General features: G+C 32.9%; 1 protein-coding gene and 1 long non-coding RNA gene across 8 annotated transcripts in view; both read left to right on the forward strand.

Annotated features, from left to right (window-relative positions):
- Positions 1 to 16837, forward strand: part of LOC143048338 (potassium voltage-gated channel subfamily KQT member 1-like) — a 110788-nt gene that overhangs the window by 29341 nt on the left and 64610 nt on the right. For all 7 annotated transcript variants that reach the window (XM_076221969.1, XM_076221974.1, XM_076221973.1 and 4 more), the window contains one exon: positions 15069 to 15197. The gene's annotated coding sequence lies outside the window, so the exon portion shown is untranslated. The remainder of the gene's footprint in view (positions 1 to 15068; positions 15198 to 16837) is intronic.
- On the forward strand, positions 9017 to 12740 carry LOC143048337 (uncharacterized). The gene is made up of 2 exons (XR_012969794.1): positions 9017 to 11597; positions 12038 to 12740. It is a non-coding gene; the product is annotated as an uncharacterized LOC143048337 (long non-coding RNA).

The following is a 16837-nucleotide window of genomic DNA, read 5'->3' on the forward strand; positions in this document are numbered from 1 at the left end:
GTTTTTGTTTTAGACGCGTAGAAGGCATTTCGTGTTTATGATATCAACAGAAAGAAAAAACGCCTCACAACAAAATTATAAACAAATAAACAAATAAACATGTAACAATTTTTCTTCTATTGATATCAAATTAATTAAAATGAAACCTTAATTGACCCAACAATATCGTTTTAAAAAGCCGTAGTCTAGAACGAAAAACACAGTACTCAACGTAAAGTTTTATAATAGGTTACAAATAATTAATGAGAAATTAATTTAATTTTTTAATTAAAAAGACGTTGAAATGTTCGTACTTTGTGCAATTGAAAATTTAAGGACATGATTTATATTCATATAAGATATCAGACGATACCAAGAGAATAATCTGACCACTAGTGCAACACTTACCAGTCGGAAGAACAAAGACGGAAAACAAACAAAAAATAAACAAATTATGCCCCAAAAATTAATCAGTAACTTAAAAGTTGTCTCACTCTAACATTTATCTTAAAATAAGTAAAAATTATGTCATTCAACTCCCAGTTTTCAACTTTTTCTACATGTGCAGAAAATAAACAGGTGTCTTCTATTCCGTCCGCAATTTATGGGAAAACTAAATCTAAATTTAGAACTATATTGAAATTGAAAGTACACATGTAAGATAAAATATAACATGTCATTTCTTCTTTCACAAATTCCAATTTCGAAGAGATATATAGCGAAATCTGTTTTCTTTTATTGTGCCTGTGTGCATGATTAAAAATGATAGGGTGTTTTTAAGCTCAGGATTTTGGGATTGACCCTTCCGGGATCCGGGAATTCTATTTCCGAATTTCAGGAAGTCGGGATTTTAAATTATTTTCAAATTCGGGACCTCGGGATTTCGTGTTTTTAAGCCCGGGATTTCGGGATCTGGATCCCTCCTTCTCTCCTCCCTCTATTATGGTTAAAGAAAAGAGGTCGGGGGAGTTTTGTGATACTTGTAACTGCAATTTAATATTTAGTGGAATGAGAGGTGAAATGTGTTCAGACTATTACATTTCGATTTTTTTTAAAATTTAACCCAAGTTTACTGCAAGGGGTGTTTTAACAACCTCGATGATTATCCATGAGGATCTCGCACTCGGTCAGCTCTAGCTAGGTTTTCACCTAGTTCATGATCATATAAGAATTGAGAAGCCTGTGGTTTACTAGTCTTATAATATGAGACTTTGGAGTTCATATATAATTTACATTCAACGTTTTTATCGAATATTTCAAGGCTTTTTGACTATCAATGTTGAACCCCCCCCTCAATTGATTGGATAAAATGAATGGATTGCCGCCCCTATTTCAAACTGAAGTCCTATAAACTGACTGGTATTCGAATTTGTTAAAAGAAATAATTGGTATTTCTCATATTGATTCAATACCGTAATGCCGAAAAACAATCATTTGTTTCCCCGAATTCCGAACAATTAGAAATATATTCCCGAGTTTCAATTTGAGTAACTCAAATAATTCAAGCCCTTTCCATGCCCGATTTTCTCCCACACGAGAAATGTAACATTCGTACATCAGCTGAATAATACGACTGAATTATTCGGGTTACAATTTGTGTAAATCCCGAATGCACATAAAAGTAAAGGTCCAGCCCGACTTTCGGAAAAGGACTGTTGTAGATTTCAGATTGATTTCCAGAAATAAAAATCATACAAAAATATTTCACGTAAATATTCGTCTTCAGACGTGTAAAGTTATAAAACGGTTACTAGCCGGTCTGGATTTATAATATATATAATGTCGTGGCTCAGGGATGTGTTGAATTATTGAGATGCTTATGCGGCACAAAGATAAGATTAATTTACCCAAATGTACTAAAAATTACCACACAACTTAAATTTACTTAAATATTGATTTGTTATCCTGTGCCAGACAGATGGCTGATATTCTGAGAAGAGACCTTGATGAAATGAAGTTTTATGTGAACAAAGATTTTGAAAACACGTCGCAGTGTTTAGATTTTAACAAACAAAAGGCACCAAGGTCGAAAATAGTTCCAGTTCATAATGAAGAAAATGTCAACCGTTTTCTAGCTTGGCGATCTCCGCACGCACCCGAATATAATAGACAAATACATAGACAATAATAGTGCATTGACTTGACATATCAACAATATAAGGATGAGGCTTAGAAACGGAGAAATGCGAGGCTGTGCCGAGCTATTTCCCCCGTTTCGAGCCGAATCCTTATATCGTTGATATGTCAAGTCAATGCACTATTATTGTCTTTATACTGCAATCTAAAAAAACATTTTCAATTGTTGTTTAATGCGTTGACGTTATTTATTTGATTTAAATATTTGGGAAAATCCCCTTTAAAAAGGCCTCGATCATATCATGCTCACGGAGAAATTTTTAACACAATGAAATGTACATTTACCTGTTGAAACCGATGGTGAACGAAATCATTTGAGTATGGACTCAAATATCAACCATAAGCATAACAAATTAATGATTTATAGGTTGCAAACAAAAAATATTAATAAATGAAATATGTTTTTCCAATAATTGCAAAAGAAACAAGGTTGAGTCGTTCCACGCATCGCTGTATGCATTGGAAACAAGAACAGGTTGAAGAGGTCGTATGAATAATTAAATGTTATTTCGGCAACTTCTATTTAAATATTCATGAGGAAACGTGATATCAGGTCAGTGACTGTATATGACATAGAAATATACAGTCAACGCATTTTGACTGCTCAAATAGAACGAGTGCAGTATAAAATACATTATACTGCAATCAGCTATTTTACTATACAGATAAAGCTATACGTATAAACGTTAGCTTTATACGTCAATGACCTCAACTCAACTATAAACGTAACATAAAGAACTAAAGACCAAGCAACACGAACTCCAACAAAACGGTATATATTTCATACAAGTATAGGACTATATGAAGCGTCGTAACTGTTGCGGCGACGTCAATAACGTTGTCGTTGTTTTTTGTTTTTTTACACCCAAGATTCAACTTTAACAGGGTATAGCTTGAAAAGTAACACGGTTGCTAAGGACTTTCTTTGCACCAATCGATTCCTTAGACATTTTAGAATCGTCTCATAAATTTTAAAAAAAATCGATTGTATAATATAATAGAAAATCTTGGAAATGTAACAATTCCTGCCGAATTTTACGATTTTCCCTATATATCCTTTGTAATTTTGGTGTATGATGCTGTTAACTTCAACAGCTCGTATCTCATAAACGAAAACGGTTACCCCCTTTTTTATGCCCCATCTACGATAGTAGAGGGGCATTATGTTTTCTGGTCTGTGCGTCCGTTCGTTCGTCCGTCCGTCCGTCTGTCCCGCTTCAGGTTAAAGTTTTTGGTCAAGGTAGTTTTTGATGAAGTTGAAGTCCAATCAACTTGAAACTTAGTATACATGTGCCCTATGATATGATCTTTCTAATTTAAATGCCAAATTAGAGTTTTGACCCCAATTTTACGGTTCACTGAACATAGAAAATGATAGTGCAAATTTCAGGTTAAAGTTTTTGGCTTCAGGTTAAAGTTTTTGGTCAAGGTAGTTTTTGATGAAGTTGAAGTCCAATCAACTTGAAACGTAGTATACATGTGCCCTATGATATGATCTTTCTAATTTAAATGCCAAATTAGAGTTTTGACCCCAATTTTACGGTTCACTGAACATAGAAAATGATAGTGCAAATTTCAGGTTAAAGTTTTTGGCTTCAGGTTAAAGTTTTTGGTCAAGGTAGTTTTTGATGAAGTTGAAGTCCAATCAACTTGAAACTTAGTATACATGTGCCCTATGATATGATCTTTCTAATTTAAATGCCAAATTAGAGTTTTGACCCCAATTTTACGGTTCACTGAACATAGAAAATGATAGTGCAAATTTCAGGTTAAAGTTTTTGGCTTCAGGTTAAAGTTTTTGGTCAAGGTAGTTTTTGATGAAGTTGAAGTCCAATCAACTTGAAACGTAGTATACATGTGCCCTATGATATGATCTTTCTAATTTAAATGCCAAATTAGAGTTTTGACCCCAATTTTACGGTTCACTGAACATAGAAAATGATAGTGCAAATTTCAGGTTAAAGTTTTTGGCTTCAGGTTAAAGTTTTTGGTCAAGGTAGTTTTTGATGAAGTTGAAGTCCAATCAACTTGAAACTTAGTATACATGTGCCCTATGATATGATCTTTCTAATTTAAATGCCAAATTAGAGTTTTGACCCCAATTTTACGGTTCACTGAACATAGAAAATGATAGTGCAAATTTCAGGTTAAAGTTTTTGGCTTCAGGTTAAAGTTTTTGGTCAAGGTAGTTTTTGATGAAGTTGAAGTCCAATCAACTTGAAACTTAGTATACATGTGCCCTATGATATGATCTTTCTAATTTAAATGCCAAATTAGAGTTTTGACCCCAATTTTACGGTTCACTGAACATAGAAAATGATAGTGCAAATTTCAGGTTAAAGTTTTTGGCTTCAGGTTAAAGTTTTTGGTCAAGGTAGTTTTTGATGAAGTTGAAGTCCAATCAACTTGAAACTTAGTATACATGTGCCCTATGATATGATCTTTCTAATTTAAATGCCAAATTAGAGTTTTGACCCCAATTTTACGGTTCACTGAACATAGAAAATGATAGTGCAAATTTCAGGTTAAAGTTTTTGGTCAAGGTAGTTTTTGATGAAGTTGAAGTCCAATCAACTTGAAACTTAGTATACATGTGCCCTATGATATGATCTTTCTAATTTAAATGCCAAATTAGAGTTTTGACCCCAATTTTACGGTTCACTGAACATAGAAAATGATAGTGCAAATTTCAGGTTAAAGTTTTTGGTCAAGGTAGTTTTTGATAAAGTAGAAGTCCAATCAACTTGAAACTTAGTATACATGTTCCCTTTGATAAGATCATTCTAATTTTAATGCCAAATTAGAGAATTTATTCCAATTTCACAGTCCTTTAAACATAGAAAATGATAGTGTGGAGTGGGGCATCTGTGTACTGTGGACAAATTCTTGTTTATTTTATTTTCCGACTTATTTTTTCAAGCAGAATCTACATGTAAAATTTTTTAAAAATCCATTGTGTAGTTTAATTACGTACACTTCGCCTTAACTGTTTGTTACACAAAATAGTATTTTTATACGACCACAAAAATTGAAAATTTTTTGGTTGTATATTGGTATCACGTTGGCGTCAGCGTTGTCGTCGTCATCGTCCAAATACTTTTGGTTTTCGCACTATAACTTTAGTTTAAGTAAATAGAAATGTATGAAATTTAAACAAAACATGGTTTATGACCATAAAAGGAAGGTTGGGATTGATTTTGGAAGTTTTGGTCCCAACAGTTTAGGAATTAGGGGCCAAAAAGGGCCCAAATAAGCATTTTCTAGGTTTTTCGCACTATAACTTTAGTTTAAGTATATAGAAATCAATGATATTTTGACACAAAGTTTATGACCACAAAAGGAAGGTTGGGATTGATTTTGGGTGTTTTGGTTCCAACTGTTTAGGAAGTAGGGGTCAAAAAAGGGCCCAAATAAGCATTATTCTTGGTTTTTGCACAATAACTTTAGTATAAGTAAATACAAATCATTGAAATTTAAACACAAGATTTATCAACACAAAAGGAAGGTTGGAATTGATATCCCAACAGTTTAGGAATTAGGGGCCAAAAAGGGGCCCAAATAAGCATTTTTCTTGTTTTTCGCACCATAACTTTAGTATAAGTAAATAGAAATCTATGAAATTTAAACACAAGGTTTATGACCATACAAGGAAGGTTATGATTGACTTTGGGAGTTTTGGTCCCAACAGTTTAGGAATAAGGGGTCCAAAAGGTCCAAAATTAAACTTTGTTTGATTTCATCAAAAATTGAATAATTGGGGTTCTTTGATATGCCAAATCTAACTGTGTATGTAGATTCTTAATTTTTGGTCCGGTTTTCAAGTTGGTCTACATTAAAGTCCAAAGGATCCAAAATTAAACTATGTTTGATTTTAACAAAAATTGAATTCTTGGGCTTCTTTGATATGCTGAATCTAAACATGTACTTAGATTTTTGATTATTGGCCCAGTTTTCAAGTTGGTCCAAATCAGGATCCAAAATTATTATATTAAGTACCGGTATTGTGCAATAGCAAGAAATTTTCAATTGCACAGTATTCAGCAATAGCAAGAAATCTTCAATTGCACATTATTGCACAATAGCAAGAAATTTTCAATTGGAGTTATCTTTCTTTGTCCAGAATAGTAGTTGAATCAACTGAAATCATTGTTTTACACAATATACAATGTATATTCACTTTTACTACCAACTGATAAATTAAAACAATCTTTACCATTCAGTGATAAGTACTTTTTAGCTCACCTGGCCCTTTTTCATCACTTGGCGTCCGTCGTCTGTCGTTGTCCATCGTTAGCTTTTACAAAAATCTTCTCCTCTGAAACTACTGGGCCAAATTTAACCAAACTTGGCCACAATCATCATTGGGGTATCTAGTGTCCGGTGACCCGCTTACCAACCAAGATGGCCGCCATGGCTAAAAATAGAACATAGGGGTAAAATGCAGTTTTTGGCTTATAACTCAAAAACCAAAGCATTTAGAGCAAATCTGACATGGGGTAAAATTGTTTATCAGGTCAAGATCTATCTGCCCTGAAATTTTCAGATGAATTGGACAACCCGTTGTTGGGTTGCTGCCCCTAAATTGGTAATTTTAGGGAAATTTTGCTGTTTTTGGTTATTATCTTGAAGATTATTATAGATAGAGATAAACTGTAAACAGCAATAATGTTCAGCAAAGTAAGATTTACAAATAAGTTAGCACGACCAAAATGGTCAGTTGACCCCTTTAGGAGTTATTGCTCTTTATAGTCAATTTTTAACCATTTTTCGTAAATCTTAGTTAGCTTTTACAAAAATCTTCTCCTCTGAAACTACTGGGCCAAATTAATCCAAACTTGGCCAAAATCATCTTTGGGGTATCTAGTTTAAAAAATGTGTCCGATGACCCAGCCATCCAACCAAGATGGGTGCCATGGCTAAAAATAGAACATAGGGGTAAAATGCAGTTTTTATGCCCCACCTACGATAGTAGAGGGGCATTATGTTTTCTGGTCTGTGCGTCCGTTCGTTCGTCCGTCCGTCCGTCCGTCCGTCCGTCTGTCCCGCTTCAGGTTAAAGTTTTTGGTCAAGGTAGTTTTTGATGAAGTTGAAGTCCAATCAACTTGAAACTTAGTATACATGTGCCCTATGATATGATCTTTCTAATTTAAATGCCAAATTAGAGTTTTGACCCCAATTTTACGGTTCACTGAACATAGAAAATGATAGTGCAAATTTCAGGTTAAAGTTTTTGGCTTCAGGTTAAAGTTTTTGGTCAAGGTAGTTTTTGATGAAGTTGAAGTCTAATCAACTTGAAACTTAGTATACATGTGCCCTATGATATGATCTTTCTAATTTAAATGCCAAATTAGAGTTTTGACCCCAATTTTACGGTTCACTGAACATAGAAAATGATAGTGCAAATTTCAGGTTAAAGTTTTTGGCTTCAGGTTAAAGTTTTTGGTCAAGGTAGTTTTTGATGAAGTTGAAGTCCAATCAACTTGAAACTTAGTATACATGTGCCCTATGATATGATCTTTCTAATTTAAATGCCAAATTAGAGTTTTGACCCCAATTTTACGGTTCACTGAACATAGAAAATGATAGTGCAAATTTCAGGTTAAAGTTTTTGGTCAAGGTAGTTTTTGATAAAGTAGAAGTCCAATCAACTTGAAACTTAGTATACATGTTCCCTTTGATAAGATCATTCTAATTTTAATGCCAAATTAGAGAATTTATTCCAATTTCACAGTCCTTTAAACATAGAAAATGATAGTGCGAGTGGGGCATCGTGTACTGTGGACACATTCTTGTTGGCTTATAACTCAAAAACCAAAGCATTTAGAGCAAATCTGACATGACTTAAAATTGTTTATCAGGTCAAGATCTATCTGCTCTGAAATTTTCAGATGGATCGGACAACCCGTTGTTAGGTTGCTGCCTCTGAATTGGTAATTTTAGGGAAATTTTGCTGTTTTTTATTATCTTGAATATTATTATAGATAGAGATAAACTGTAAATAGCAATAATGTACAGCAAAGTAAGACCTAAAATAAGTCAACATGACCAAGATGGTCAATTGACCCCCTAAGGAGTTATTGTCCTTTATAGTCAATTTTTAACAATTTTCATAAAATTTGTTAATTTTTACTAACATTTTCCACTGAAACTACTTGGCCAAGTTCATTATAGATAGAAATAATTGTAAGCAGCAAGAATGTTCAGTAAAGTAAGCACAATTTTGTCATGAATCCATCTGTGTCCTTTGTTTCATATTCACATAGACCAAGGTGAGCGACACAGGCTCTTTAGAGCCTCTAGTTTTACATTTTGATATTATTTTAAGATGTATTTAAATGAGTAGTTATTGTTGCAAACTCCATTAGAAATTTGAATTGAGATCAGTTGTTTTGGAATAAGGGAAAGGAGGATGTGAAAGGAGGGGGAAGCGGGGGGGGGGGTCAATTTTTCTCATTTCAGATTTCATAAATAAAAATAAAATTTCTTCAAATATTTTTTTGAGAGGATTAATATTCAACAGCATAGTGAATTGCTCAAAGGCAAAAAATTTTAAGTTCATTAGACCACATTCATTTTGTGTCAGAAACCTATGCTGTGTCAACTATTTAATCACAATCCAAATTTAGAGCTGAATCCAGCTTGAATGTTGTGTCCATACTTGCCCCAACCGTTCAGGGTTCAACCTCTGCAGTCCAATAAAGCTGCACCCTGTGGAGCATCTGGTTTATGGCTACAAAAAGAACAAATTGTATTTATTTTATTATTTTTTCCCTGCTCCAGTTGAAGACTATATTTTGGATTCATGTCTAAAAATATTTGAATAAGTTACATAATTGATTCATTTATTTTTGTGGATACCAATTTCTGGATTGTGACAAACTTATAGTTTTTAAGGGCAGTGCTTTAAGGCCTGACTTTCAAGTCATGAGGTTCATCTTTCCTTACGCTAATCTTTGCTGGGGGTCATTTTGCAAGAAATAGATCCGGAAATGTTTCAATTTCTCCTCTACTTTTTGTGGTATGTATTGGTTTTTGTTCCTTTCATTTACATTGGGAAATAAAGAAACGATCAGTGTGTATTGTTCGTTTTAAAAATCTGTTTATTAACGTGTCTTTTGCATTATAAGCAGTCAATCTGATTACAAACTATCATTATTCGAATTCCGTGTGGAAAGAGGTCCGTTCAATTTCGAGTACTATTTGCGATCTAAAGATATTTTAAAATCATTTCACTCGTTGATATAACATGATATTATAATTAAAAGTCGACTGACCGTGAATTATATTGCATAATATACAATTTAAAGTATTTCTGTAGGTGAAGCCGTATGACGTTATAGTTATTTCGGTCTCAGTTATGTAAAATATGAAATTATCGTTCCTGAATAGGGTTCCACTAATTAAAGACAAGAAGCGTCAAAAAGTGACAAAAAGCGACAATAAAATTAAAATAGCGATAAGAAGCGACAATATAATTAATTTAGCGAGAAGAAGCGTCAAGAAGATTATATAGCGACTATACATAAATAAAAAAAATGTCATTGCAACAACTTATTCCCCATAGATATTAAAAAAAACATGCATTATTTTTAGCTCACCTGGCCCGAAGGGCCAAGTGAGCTTTTCCCATCACTTGGCGTCCGTCGTCCGTCGTCCGTCGTCGTCGTCGTCCGTCGTCCGTCGTCGTCCGTCGTCGTTAACTTTTACAAAAATCTTCTCCTCTGAAACTACTGGGCCAAATTAAACCAAACATGGCCACAATCATCATTGGGATATCTAGTTTAAAAAATGTGTGGCGTGACCCGGCCAACCAACCAAGATGGCCGCCATGGCTAAAAATAGAATATTTGTCCTGAAATTTTCAGATGAATCCGACAATCTGTTGTTGGGTTGCTGCCCCTGAATTGGTAATTTTAAGGAAATTTTGCTGATTTTGGTTATTATCTTGAATATTATTATAGATAGAGATAAACTGTAAACAGCAATTATGTTCAGCAAAGTAAGATTTACAAATAAGTCAGCATGACCAAAATGGTCAGTTGACCCCTGAAGGAGTTATTGCCCTTTATAGTCAATTCTTAACCATTTTTTCGTAAATCTTAGTAATCTTTTACAAAAATCTTCTTCTCTGAAACTACTGGGCCAAATTAAGCTAAACTTGGCCACATTTATCATTGGGGTAACTTGTTTAAAAAATGTGTGGCGTGACCTGGCCAATCAACCAAAATGGCTGCCACGGCTAATAATAGAACATAGGGGTAAAATGCAGTTTTTGGCTTATAACTCAAAAACCGAAACATTAAGAGAAAATCTGACAAGGTTTAATTGTTTATCAGGTCAAGATCTATCTGCCCTGATGTTTTCACATGGATCGGACAACCCGTTGTTAGGTTACTGTCCTGAATTGGTAATTTTAAGGAAATTTTGCCGTTTTTTGTTATTATCTTGAATATTATTATAGATAGAGATGAACTGTATACAGCAATAACGTTCAGCAAAATAAGATCTACAAATAAGTTTACATGACCAAAATAGTCAATTGACCCCTTAAGGAGTTATTGCCCTTTATAGTTAATTTTTAACATTTTTCATAAATTTTTGTTAATTTTTAGAAAATATTTTCCACTGTAATTACTGGGCCAAGTTCATTATAGATAGAGATAATTGTAGCAACAAGAATGTTCAGTAAAGTAAGATCTACAAACACATCACTATCACCAAAACACAATTATGTCATGAAAGTATCCGTGTCCATTGTTTAATATGCACAAGACCAAGGTGAGCGACACAGGCTCTTTAGAGCCTCTAGTTTATTATAGGGGCGGTTATAAAACATATTTTATATTACTGCACATTGATAGATAAAAATATGTTTTTATTAAGAAGAAAGGGATTAGTTTTTATTAGATATAAAAAAAAATATATTTTATGCACACGCTAAAAATTGGCCATCAAAACAAAAAAAAATCAATTTCCTTTTAAAGAATTTATTGAATCAAAACCATGCAATATCATTTCCTTTCAACAGTGAAATTCTTCTTTTTCATAGGGACATATTTGATAGGTGTAGCTTCACCCTATCAATTCAAATGAGAATAGCCTCGTGAGAGAATTACGATTCGCTTGTCCCTTGTTAGTTATTGTCGCTTCGTCACTAAATTAAACTTCTTGTCGCTGTTTGTCTCTAAAATTCTTCTTGTCTCTTATTAGTGAAACCAGTCAGTTCCGTCCTTAACTTCCGTTTTTGCACTGCAAAACAATCACACAATTAACGATGCCTAGTCCTTGTTGGTGTGTACCTGAGTGTCTTTAAGAGGAGGACTTGCATTTCTAAATGACTTAATAAGAAGGAAAAGTTGGATCAACGCCTTGGCTCAAACGTAGATTGTCATGTGCGATGCAATCGTAGAACCCATATCAATCAGCTGTTGTTTGCAAGGCACATTTTACTGAAAACAACTACGTTCAGGAAACTATTCATGGTAAAACTTTATTTTCTTTAAGAAATATATACTGTTATTTATATAATCGCCATGCAAGTAAACCAAAGTCTGTTTGCAACCGCAATTATCGTTTTAGAATAAAAAGGGGGGTGAATTCAAGACGTCATAACTTTTGGGATTACGATTCAATATCATCTGTTTGACATTTTTTGGTTAATACTACAATTGTAAGGTTTTTCTACAAGAGATATATTGTACTGATAATTATTTTAGCAGTCATTATGTAAATTTCGATTGTAATGACAAGAATTCATGAGCTATGCCTCGGGCTTTCTTGAAAAATATCAACGACAATGTAAACAGGAACAAAACATTGACATGAATGATGCTCTCCACCTATGTTATAGTTATTTAGGTATGTGTGTTGCACAAGTCTTTCACAAGTTTCAAAAAAGCTAATGTTATAAAACTTTTTTCAGGGCACATACCCACTTTATAGAGACTTGTCTACTGCCATGCATTCCCATCCTATTTTCATGCACCATTTGTAAGCAAGAGACTGAATGGTTTACAAAATTAAAAATCAGGACGGTGTCCCGTTAAACCAAAAGAACTAAACTGGATGAATATTGTAGGAGAAATCTAGAGGAAAGTTTTGATTTGTGAAATTGGTTTTCCTGAACAGATGTACATTCATCCTGCAGGAAAGATTTATAACTGTCCACCACCAACTGACGAGCTAATGTTGAGCTTCACAGATGGAATTACTCAAACACCATAAATGCCTATGTTTTCAGCACAGATTTCACAAATCATGACACAGCTGTGCATTTTTATGCCCCATCTACGATAGTAGGGGGGCATTATGTTTTCTGGTCTGTGCGTCCGTTCGTCTGTTCGTCCGTCCGTCTGTCCCTCTTCAGGTTAAAGTTTTTGGTCAAGGTAATTTTTGATGAAGTTGAAGTCCAATCGACTTCAAACTTGGTACACATGTTCCCTATGATATGATCTTTTTGATTTTAATGCCAAATTAGAGTTTTTACCCCAATGTCACGGTCCACTGAACATGGAAAATGATAGTGCGAGTGGGGCATTCGTGTACTGGGGACACATTCTTGTTTATACCTGTTAAGAGTCGAAAACTAAATATTATTTTTATATAAATAAACATATATTGTGTCATTTTAGAACTTATATTTTTCCAAAGGATGCATGAATGAAAGTAGCGAAATTCATTTTGCTTTGATATATAGATTTGAATTACAATTGTTCATGTTATTGTAATGCATATAAAAATAAGGAGATGTGGCACAGTGTAAATATATGATATTCTGTGAGTTTATCAAACTAAAGGGGATAAGAAATGGGTATAAGCAGTTACAGGACTGTACTACTGTACAATCTCCAACAATGAGAAAAACTCATACTGTAAAGAGAATTTCATATTTACAAGTAAGTTTTGTTTTTGCATTGAATAATTTTCTTCTATTGTCTTAAAAGCAAATATGGGAAGTGGTTAAAATGCTAATGAGACAGCTTTTATGGCCACCAGATGTCATTGTTACCTTGATTAAAAACTCCTTTTTAGCTCACCTGACCTGACTCATCACTTGGTTTCGTCGTCCATAAACTTTTACAAAAAATCTTCTCTGAAACTACTGTGCCAAATTTAACCAAACTTAGCCAAAATCATCATTGCGGTATCTCATTTAAAAAATGTGTGGTTAGACCCGGTCAACCAACCGAAATGGCCACTATGGCCAAAAATAGAACATACAGGTAAAATGTAGATTTTGGCCTATAACTCTGAAACCAAAGCATTTAGAGCAAATCTGACATAGGGTGAAATTGTCTCTTCAGTGAAGATCTATCTGCCCATGAATTTTCAGACAAATCTGACAACCCGTTGATGGATTGCTGCCCCCAAATTAGTAATTTGAAGGAAATTTTGCAGAGTTTGGTTATTATCTTAAATTTTATTATAGATAGAGATAAACTGTAAACAGCAATAATGTTCTGCAAAGTAAGATCTACAAATAAGTCAATATGACCAAAATTTTAAGTTGACCCCTTAAAGAGTTATTGCCCTTTATAGTCAATTTTTAACAATTTTCATAAATTTTTGTATTTTTGGTTAATTTTTAAAAAATATTTTCAACTGTAAATACTGGGCCATGTTTATTATAGATAGAGATAATTGTATCACCAAGAATGTTCAGTAAAGAAAGATCTACAAACACATCCCCATCATCAAAAACACAATTTTGTCATTTTATATGTGTCCGTTGTTTAATATGCACATAGACCGTCCAAGGTGAGCGACACAGGCTCTTGAGAGTCTCTAGGTCATTAATACAGGTAGATAACTTTATCATGTTTATACTGAAAAATAATTTTGCTTGGAGGGAGAATTTTAAAAAAGTTCTGTCTTCAAAAGAGTTGACATGTTACTATGTACATTAACCATTATGTTACTTGATGTTCTAGCAATACACACAGAACGGAGACTAGTCAATCTTTGTGAATTATTTTTCATAGGATAGGAGTAATTGAATATGTGTATATAATCAATAATTAAAAATAGTTTTATTTACATTAAAAAGGAAAAGTTCTTATGTCATAAAAATGCATTTCATGGCGAGGTACAGAAAATATACTGTAAACAGTAGACTATAGATATAGGTGAACTAGGTACAAGAGAACTCTAAATCTTAAATACTACAAACCACCTCTGTTCTATGGAAGATAATGATATAACTGGACTAGAAATACACACAACCTGTAATTAACTGCCTTTACAGCGCTTTCGCGCTTTGATTAGGAACTTGATTTTGGTAGTTATGTCAAAGTCTGCATTAAATACAAGCCTATACATATTGTTTATTTCAGTGAACATTCTAATTCATGGTTGATCTATACCCACAAAATCCACCAAAACTGGTATATCATGAATAATAAATAATCAACACTATTTAGATATAGGGATAAAAAGTAGAATCACAAGACACATGTATATAATTATGTGCCATTAATGGCTTATCTCATCTGCATCCATATAGCCCTCCAGCAAAATGTCGGATTTAATCAAAAGGAATTAAAAGTATTGTATTTTAATATTAATGATTTCAAATTTGTACCATTCCATTTCATTTGTCATGGACAGTGAGAATTATATGGCACTATGAAGATTAGCAGTTACAAATATTGACCAAATAATTGTTGACAAAATTTTCCAATGTAATCTCATACTTCATGTTTGTACAGGGTTAGAAATGCAATATAATCCTATTTCATCAACCAGAATTTAAAGATCTGGTTATAATCTATCTTAAATCTAATAATACATTATAATCCTGCTTCATAATATAGATTATCATCTGGTGTATATTATTACGTATGTAATATATTCTATTAAATATCATCACATTCTGAAATGTATTATGGTCAGGTATTGGACCTTATGTAAAAAGATATTAATACTTAATTCTGATTTAATAATTGATCTTTCAGATATATCTGGGACGACTGAGCCATGGACAATTATATGACGTGTTTGAACAGTCTAATCAGAAATTCATAGTTTTTATGGAATATATTTCATACTGCCATTTGTAGGGATGATGAGCCAATGAACTTGTGGTAAGGTTAAATATTTGTCTCTATTTATTTATTAATTCTTTTGTTGATACTGTTTGCTATTTATACATGGTATTAGCCTAGCTAAAGTGTGAGTTTGAGTGTTTAGAAATGAAGATTTGTATAATTTTACTTTTGTTTAATACAATGTAATAAGAATAATATTTTTAAAGCTTTTATGCTCATACAGGAGGCATATAAACTATATTGACACGGTAAGGTTAAAATGGAGTCTCAATTATTGGACATTTTTAATGCCTATTACATGATTGTGTAATAAGGATGACTTAAAAATAAATTTTGGAATTTAAAATCCACATTGTCATTGAAACTAATACCGAATTTATATGTATTGTGTATATGTGCAGGATTTAATTTGAAGAAGGCGTAGGTGGTCATTTCAAAATTGTTATATTTATTTATTTATATAACTTTCATGCATTTTTATTTTCAAATTACTATAGTAATACTTGCAAAATCTTTGGCTTCATCTATATGATTTGATCTAAAATTCATAACAGATTATTTTGATGTACCTATATGGCATAGTTAATACAAACTTTATTTGAATCAGAGAACACTTTGCAAATTCACCTTCATCAGAAAATGCTATGCAAAGGTTACATAAATCAAGAGAACTCTCTTTAATAGAGTGGCACAATGATTTAAATTGCATTTTCATAGAATGACATGTAAGGGACCTCTGTAGCCTACATATTGACCCTTATCATAAACTGTAATAATATCAACTAAACACAAGTTTGGTTTTTTTGGTGTGTTTTTCTCTGTATTCAAAGTTTACTCACTATTTACTTAATTAAAATACAGATTTTTATGCAAAGGTAAAGGCTTAACATAGAGTTTTATATAGTTCTGTTATATAAATAGTTGTATCAAATGTTTTACATAAAATGAAGCAGATAATCTTAAGATAATCCTTTCAGCATTTCCTTCATGCAGAAATATAAAATTAGATTAAGTTGAGAAGAGAGATGTGCAAGATTTAAATGAACTTACATTCTGCTTTGTGCACTGCTTTGGGCACTATCTCAGAATCAGATGATTAAAAGGTTTACTAAAATAGATACTTTTTTCTTTTCTTTAAGAGAAGAAGTATATATATATATATAAACTTTAAAATAATTATATCCAAAATCTATATGAGTAGAAAAACTTCCCTTTCAGACTTGAATCTGAAAAGATATCTTGATGAGATAATATTTAACATCTGACATGGGACATAGACATCTTATCAGTAAAGTCTGTACATTGTGCTCAAAAGACTTCTTGACCCAAACTTCAGTTAGATATATGATAAGTTTGAAAAATCTTCTTCTTTAAAAATACTATTTCAAAATGATTATATCCAAAATCTATATGAGTAGAAAAACTTGCCTTTTAGATCAATGCATTTGAATGGGGACATATGGTCGGAACACCCCACCCCTTTCTTCTGTTCTCCTTGGTTGGGACCCCCTTTTAAAAAAATACTGGATCCACTTCTGGTTCAAACCCACATGTGACAGTTGTATTCAACTCCAATCTTAAGTGACAAGTATTGGGGATTTTCCCTTCTGAACATCATATATTTATCTGGACACTCTACCTTTCCACCATCCCAAACTGGCTGCCATAAACTAGTC

This window comes from Mytilus galloprovincialis, chromosome 10 (genome assembly GCF_965363235.1).
Source record: "Mytilus galloprovincialis chromosome 10, xbMytGall1.hap1.1, whole genome shotgun sequence".
Taxonomy (NCBI): Eukaryota; Metazoa; Mollusca; class Bivalvia; order Mytilida; family Mytilidae; genus Mytilus; species Mytilus galloprovincialis.